The sequence below is a fragment of the Pithys albifrons genome, chromosome 8 (assembly GCF_047495875.1).
Source record: "Pithys albifrons albifrons isolate INPA30051 chromosome 8, PitAlb_v1, whole genome shotgun sequence".
Lineage (NCBI taxonomy): Eukaryota > Metazoa > Chordata > Aves > Passeriformes > Thamnophilidae > Pithys > Pithys albifrons.
Window position 1 is genome coordinate 36,187,688 of NC_092465.1, and position 7,630 is coordinate 36,195,317.

A 7,630-nucleotide genomic window follows, 5' to 3' on the forward strand; every position below is an offset into this window, starting at 1 on the left:
GCCCAGGGAAAAGGCGGCAGCCTTTGGCTCTCAGGTGCCAATGATGGGGCCCTATTGACCCTAGAAAAGGAGCAATCGCTTTCTGTCCTGGCCCTTTTTTCCTGGCAGGAATCTTCGTCCGTCCGGAATTCTGGGCTGAAAAATGGCACTTTCCCGGACCTGCACGTGGCCCGCGCCGTCGAGCTTTGCGCCCAGGGAAAAGGCGGCAGCCTTTGGCTCTCAGGTGCCAATGATGGGGCCCTATTGACCCTAGAAAAGGAGCAATGGCTTTCTGTCCTGGCCCTTTTTTCCTGGCAGCAATCTTCGTCCGTCCGGAATTCTGGGCTGAAAAATGGCACTTTCCCGGACCTGCACGTGGCCCACGCCGTCGAGCTTTGCGCCCAGGGAAAAGGCGGCAGCCTTTGGCTCTCAGGTGCCAATGATGGGGCCCTATTGACCCTAGAAAAGGAGCAATGGCTTTCTGTCCTGGCCCTTTTTTCCTGGCAGCAATCTTCGTCCGTCCGGAATTCTGGGCTGAAAAATGGCACTTTCCCGGACCTGCACGTGGCCCGCGCCGTCGAGCTTTGCGCCCAGGGAAAAGGCGGCAGCCTTTGGCTCTCAGGTGCCAATGATGGGGCCCTATTGACCCTAGAAAAGGAGCAATGGCTTTCTGTCCTGGCCCTTTTTTCCTGGCAGCAATCTTCGTCCGTCCGGAATTCTGGGCTGAAAAATGGCACTTTCCCGGACCTGCACGTGGCCCGCGCCGTCGAGCTTTGCGCCCAGGTGTTGAAGATGGCGATGCAGGAATGGAGGAGGGCAAGAGACTTCCGGACAGGATTTGACGTGTCAAGGGTCCAGAAGGACCATTCCTGAACTGGAGTGTGCCCCTTTACTACGGACTTTGCTTGTTTCTACCCCTGGTCTTTTTTTTTTGGGTCCATATTGCCTCTGTCTCCCTGTTCCAGAACTTTCCCCAGGCAGGCAGGTGCTGTCAGCAAGGGTGCAGCTACCATTGGCCGGCTCCCTTTAGGGGGCGGGCCTGGACCTGCCTGTCATCAGTCCACTCCCCTGTTCACACCCCCTCAGTTCTCCTGCCCTATAGTCTATTGCGGATTTGCATGCTCCACCTTAGTTCCACCCCTTCTCCAGAACCTTCCCTATCCCAAGTTATATAAACCCCTCTCCCCCTCAATAAATTTGGATCAGCTCCGAGCAGCTCTGGCAGTCAGTCTGATCATCACAGACCATCCATGGCTCCTGGGTGTTTGTTCTCTCGTCGCGAGGCAAACCTTACCTAGGGCCTGGGAACCCGGCGAAAGACAACTCAGTCGGCAGTCTGGAAACCCCCATCGCTGGTCTGGTCCCTTCCCAAAGGGACCAAGACTGCGACACCCAGGGAAAAGGAGGCAGCCTGGACCTCTCAGGTGCCAATGATGGGGCCCTATTGACCCTAGAAAAGGAGCAAGCGCTTTCTGTCCTGGCACACTTTTCCTGGCAGCAATCTTCGTACATCCGGAATTCTGGGCTGAAAAATGGCACTTTCCCGGACCTGCACGTGGCCCGCGCCGTCGAGCTTTGCGCCCAGGGAAAAGGCGGCAGCCTTTGGCTCTCGGGTGCCAATGATAGGGCCCTATTGACCCTAGAAAAGGAGCAATGGCTTTCTGTCCTGGCCCTTTTTTCCTGGCAGCAATCTTCGTCCGTCCGGAATTCTGGGCTGGAAAATGGCACTTTCCCGGACCTGCACGTGGCCCGCGCCGTCGAGCTTTGCGCCCAGAGAAAAGGTGGGGTCGCCGAAGGGTTACACCTCGGGCTCCGGGTGTCCCCAAGGGGGTCTCGCCGAGGGGAGTCGTCTCGGGGGCCGGGGGTCCCCAAGTGAGAGCTGGGCGAGGGGCGGCACCTCGGGCGCCGGGGGGTTAAGAAACGGGGACTGGGCGAGGGGCGGCTTCTCGTGCGCCGGCGTCCCCAAGGGGGGCTGGCCGAGGGGCGGTGCCTCGGGCGCTGGACGTCCCTAAGACGGGGCTTGCCGAGGGGCGGCCCCTCGGGCGCCGGGGATTCCCAATAGGGGGATGGCCCAGGTGCGGTGCCTCGGGCGCCCGGGCTCTCCAAGTGGGGCTTGCCGAGGAGCGGCAGCTGGGGCGCCGGGGTTCCCCAAGGGGGACTTGCTGAGGGGCGACGCCACGGCCGCCGGGGTTCCCTAAGGGGTGTTCCTGAGAGAATCGACATTTTGGGCACCTAGGGGGTCCCAACGGGGGAGTTGCCGAGGGACGACATTTTGGGCACTGCGGAAGGGCCAAGGGTCGACATTTTCTGCGTCGGGGGTCCCCAAGGGGGGTTGCCGAGGGACGACATTTCGGGAACTGGGGGTCCCCAAGGGGGGTTCCCAACGGACGACATTTTGGTCACCGGGGGTCCCCAAGGGGGTTGTCCGACGGACGACACTTTGGGCACCGGGGATCCCCAAGGGGGGTTTCCGAGGGACGACACTTTGGGCACGGGGGTCCCCAAGGGGGGTTTCCGAGGGACGACACTTTGGGCACCGGGGGTCCCCAAGGGGGGTCTCCGAGGGACGACACTTTGGGCACCGGGGGTCCCCAAGGGGGGTTTCCGAGGGACGACACTTCGGGCACCGGGGGTCCCCAAGGGGGGTTTCCGAGAGACGACACTTTGGGCACCGGGGGTCCCCAAGGGGGGTTGCTGAGGGACGACACCTCGGGAACCAGGAGGCCCGAAAGGATGGTTGCCGAGGGGCGACACCTCTGACGCCGGGGGTCCCCAAGGGGAGGCTGGCCGAGGGGCGGCGCCTCGGGCGCCGGGGTTCCCCAAGAGGGGGCTGCCCGATGGGCGGCGCCTGGGGCGCCCGGGGTCCCCAAGGCGGGGGCTGGAAAAGGGGCGGCGCCTCTGGCGCCGGGGGTCCCCAAGAGGGGGCTGCCGAGGGGCGGCAGCTCGGGCGCCGGGGGTCCCCAAAGAGGGACTGGACGAGGGGCGGCGCCTCGGTCGCCAGGGTTCCCCAAGTGGGGGCTTTCCGAGGGGCTGCTCCTCGGGGGCGGGGTCCCCAAGATGGGGCTGGCCGAGGGGCGGCAGCTCGGGCGCCGGGGGTCCCCAAAGAGGGACTGGACGAGGGGCGGCGCCTCGGTCGCCAGGGTTCCCCAAGTGGGGGCTTTCCGAGGGGCTGCTCCTCGGGGGCGGGGTCCCCAAGATGGGGCTGGCCGAGGGGCGGCTCCTCGGGCACCGGGGGTCCCCAAGGGGTATTCCCGAGGGACGACATTTCGGGCATCGCGTGTGCCCAAAGTGGGATTCCCAAGACAATCGATATTTTGGGCACCTAGGGAGTCCCGACGCGCGAGTTGCCGAGGGACGACATTTTGGGCACTGGGGCTGCCCAAGGGACGACATTTTCTGCGTCAGGGGTCCCAAAGGGGGATTGCCAAGGGACGATATTTAGGGAACAGGGAGACCCCAAGGGGGGTTACAGAGGGATGACATTTCAGGCACAAGGGGTCTCCAATGGGGGTTACCAAGAGGCGACAGCTCGGGCACCAGAGGTCCCCGACGGACCTGCATGTGGCACCATACAGCTCTTTCCCCAGGGGAAAGATGGCAGACTTCAAATCTCAGGTGCCAATGATGGGGCCCTATTGACCCTAGAAAAGGAGCAATGGCTTTCTGTCCTGGCCCTTTTTTCCTGGCAGCAATCTTCGTCCGTCCGGAATTCTGGGCTGAAAAATGGCACTTTCCCGGACCTGCACGTGGCCCGCGCCGTCGAGCTTTGCGCCCAGGGAAAAGGCAGCAGCCTTTGGCTCTCAGGTGCCAATGATGGGGCCCTATTGACCCTAGAAAAGGAGCAATGGCTTTCTGTCCTGGCCCTTTTTTCCTGGCAGCAATCTTCGTCCGTCCGGAATTCTGGGCTGAAAAATGGCACTTTCCCGGACCTGCACGTGGCCCGCGCCGTCGAGCTTTGCGCCCAGGGAAAAGGCGGCAGCCTTTGGCTCTCAGGTGCCAATGATGGGGCCCTATTGACCCTAGAAAAGGAGCAATGGCTTTCTGTCCTGGCCCTTTTTTCCTGGCAGCAATCTTCGTCCGTCCGGAATTCTGGGCTGAAAAATGGCACTTTCCCGGACCTGCACGTGGCCCGCGCCGTCGAGCTTTGCGCCCAGGGAAAAGGCGGCAGCCTTTGGCTCTCAGGTGCCAATGATGGGGCCCTATTGACCCTAGAAAAGGAGCAATGGCTTTCTGTCCTGGCCCTTTTTTCCTGGCAGCAATCTTCGTCCGTCCGGAATTCTGGGCTGAAAAATGGCACTTTCCCGGACCTGCACGTGGCCCGCGCCGTCGAGCTTTGCGCCCAGGGAAAAGGCGGCAGCCTTTGGCTCTCAGGTGCCAATGATGGGGCCCTATTGACCCTAGAAAAGGAGCAATGGCTTTCTGTCCTGGCCCTTTTTTCCTGGCAGCAATCTTCGTCCGTCCGGAATTCTGGGCTGAAAAATGGCACTTTCCCGGACCTGCACGTGGCCCGCGCCGTCGAGCTTTGCGCCCAGGGAAAAGGCGGCAGCCTTTGGCTCTCAGGTGCCAATGATGGGGCCCTATTGACCCTAGAAAAGGAGCAATGGCTTTCTGTCCTGGCCCTTTTTTCCTGGCAGCAATCTTCGTCCGTCCGGAATTCTGGGCTGAAAAATGGCACTTTCCCGGACCTGCACGTGGCCCGCGCCGTCGAGCTTTGCGCCCAGGGAAAAGGCGGCAGCCTTTGGCTCTCAGGTGCCAATGATGGGGCCCTATTGACCCTAGAAAAGGAGCAATGGCTTTCTGTCCTGGCCCTTTTTTCCTGGCAGCAATCTTCGTCCGTCCGGAATTCTGGGCTGAAAAATGGCACTTTCCCGGACCTGCACGTGGCCCGCGCCGTCGAGCTTTGCGCCCAGGGAAAAGGTGGCAGCCTTTGGCTCTCAGGTGCCAATGATGGGGCCCTATTGACCCTAGAAAAGGAGCAATGGCTTTCTGTCCTGGCCCTTTTTTCCTGGCAGCAATCTTCGTCCGTCCGGAATTCTGGGCTGAAAAATGGCACTTTCCCGGACCTGCACGTGGCCCGCGCCGTCGAGCTTTGCGCCCAGGGAAAAGGCGGCAGCCTTTGGCTCTCAGGTGCCAATGATGGGGCCCTATTGACCCTAGAAAAGGAGCAATGGCTTTCTGTCCTGGCCCTTTTTTCCTGGCAGCAATCTTCGTCCGTCCGGAATTCTGGGCTGAAAAATGGCACTTTCCCGGACCTGCACGTGGCCCGCGCCATCGAGCTTTGCGCCCAGGGAAAAGGCGGCAGCCTTTGGCTCTCAGGTGCCAATGATGGGGCCCTATTGACCCTAGAAAAGGAGCAATGGCTTTCTGTCCTGGCCCTTTTTTCCTGGCAGCAATCTTCGTCCGTCCGGAATTCTGGGCTGAAAAATGGCACTTTCCCGGACCTGCACGTGGCCCGCGCCGTCGAGCTTTGCGCCCACGGAAAAGGCGGCAGCCTTTGGCTCTCAGGTGCCAATGATAGGGCCCTATTGACCCTAGAAAAGGAGCAATCGCTTTCTGTCCTGGCACTCTTTTCCTGGCAGGAATCTTCGTCCGTCCGGAATTCTGGGCTGAAAAATGGCACTTTCCCGGACCTGCACGTGGCCCGCGCCGTCGAGCTTTGCGCCCAGGGAAAAGGCGGCAGCCTTTGGCTCTCAGGTGCCAATGATGGGGCCCTATTGACCCTAGAAAAGGAGCAATGGCTTTCTGTCCTGGCCCTTTTTTCCTGGCAGCAATCTTCGTCCGTCCGGAATTCTGGGCTGAAAAATGGCACTTTCCCGGACCTGCACGTGGCCCGCGCCGTCGAGCTTTGCGCCCAGGGAAAAGGCGGCAGCCTTTGGCTCTCAGGTGCCAATGATGGGGCCCTATTGACCCTAGAAAAGGAGCAATGGCTTTCTGTCCTGACCCGTTTTTCCTGGCAGGAATCTTCGTCCGTCCAGAATTCTGGGCTGAAAAATGGCACTTTCCCGGACCTGCAGGTGGCCCGCGCCGTCGAGCTTTGCGCCCAGGGAAAAGGCGGCAGCCTTTGGCTCTCAGGTGCCAATGATGGGGCCCTATTGACCCTAGAAAAGGAGCAATGGCTTTCTGTCCTGGCCCTTTTTTCCTGGCAGCAATCTTCGTCCGTCCGGAATTCTGGGCTGAAAAATGGCACTTTCCCGGACCTGCACGTGGCCCGCGCCGTCGAGCTTTGCGCCCAGGGAAAAGGCGGCAGCCTTTGGCTCTCAGGTGCCAATGATGGGGCCCTATTGACCCTAGAAAAGGAGCAATGGCTTTCTGTCCTGGCCCTTTTTTCCTGGCAGCAATCTTCGTCCGTCCGGAATTCTGGGCTGAAAAATGGCACTTTCCCGGACCTGCACGTGGCCCGCGCCGTCGAGCTTTGCGCCCAGGGAAAAGGCGGCAGCCTTTGGCTCTCAGGTGCCAATGATGGGGCCCTATTGACCCTAGAAAAGGAGCAATGGCTCTCTGTCCTGGCCCTTTTTTCCTGGCAGCAATCTTCGTCCGTCCGGAATTCTGGGCTGAAAAATGGCACTTTCCCGGACCTGCACGTGGCCCGCGCCGTCGAGCTTTGCGCCCAGGGAAAAGGCGGCAGCCTTTGGCTCTCAGGTGCCAATGATGGGGCCCTATTGACCCTAGAAAAGGAGCAATCGCTTTCTGCCCTGGCCCTTTTTTCCTGGCAGCAATCTTCGTCCGTCCGGAATTCTGGGCTGAAAAATGGCACTTTCCCGGACCTGCACATGGCCCGCGCCGTCGAGCTTTGCGCCCAGGGAAAAGGCGGCAGCCTTTGGCTCTCGGGTGCCAATGATGGGGCCCTATTGACCCTAGAAAAGGAGCAATCGCTTTCTGTCCTGGCCCTTTTTTCCTGGCAGCAGTCTTCGTCCGTCCGGAATTCTAAGCTGAAAAATGGCACTCTCCCGGACCTGCACGTGGCCCGCGCCGTCGAGCTTTGCGCCCAGGGAAAAGGCGGCAGCCTTTGGCTCTCAGGTGCCAATGATGGGGCCCTATTGACCCTAGAAAAGGAGCAATGGCTTTCTGTCCTGGCCCTTTTTTCCTGGCAGCAATCTTCGTCCGTCCGGAATTCTGGGCTGAAAAATGGCACTTTCCCGGACCTGCACGTGGCCCGCGCCGTCGAGCTTTGCGCCCAGGGAAAAGGCGGCAGCCTTTGGCTCTCGGGTGCCAATGATGGGGCCCTATTGACCCTAGAAAAGGAGCAATCGCTTTCTGCCCTGGCCCGTTTTTCCTGGCAGGAATCTTCGTCCGTCCGGAATTCTGGGCTGAAAAATGGCACTTTCCCGGACCTGCACGTGGCCCGCGCCGTCGAGCTTTGCGCCCAGGGAAAAGGCGGCAGCCTTTGGCTCTCGGGTGCCAATGATGGGGCCCTATTGACCCTAGAAAAGGAGCAATGGCTTTCTGTCCTGGCCCTTTTTTCCTGGCAGCAATCTTCGTCCGTCCGGAATTCTGGGCTGAAAAATGGCACTTTCCCGGACCTGCACGTGGCCCGCGCCGTCGAGCTTTGCGCCCAGGGAAAAGGCGGCAGCCTTTGGCTCTCAGGTGCCAATGATGGGGCCCTATTGACCCTAGAAAAGGAGCAATGGCTTTCTGTCCTGGCCCTTTTTTC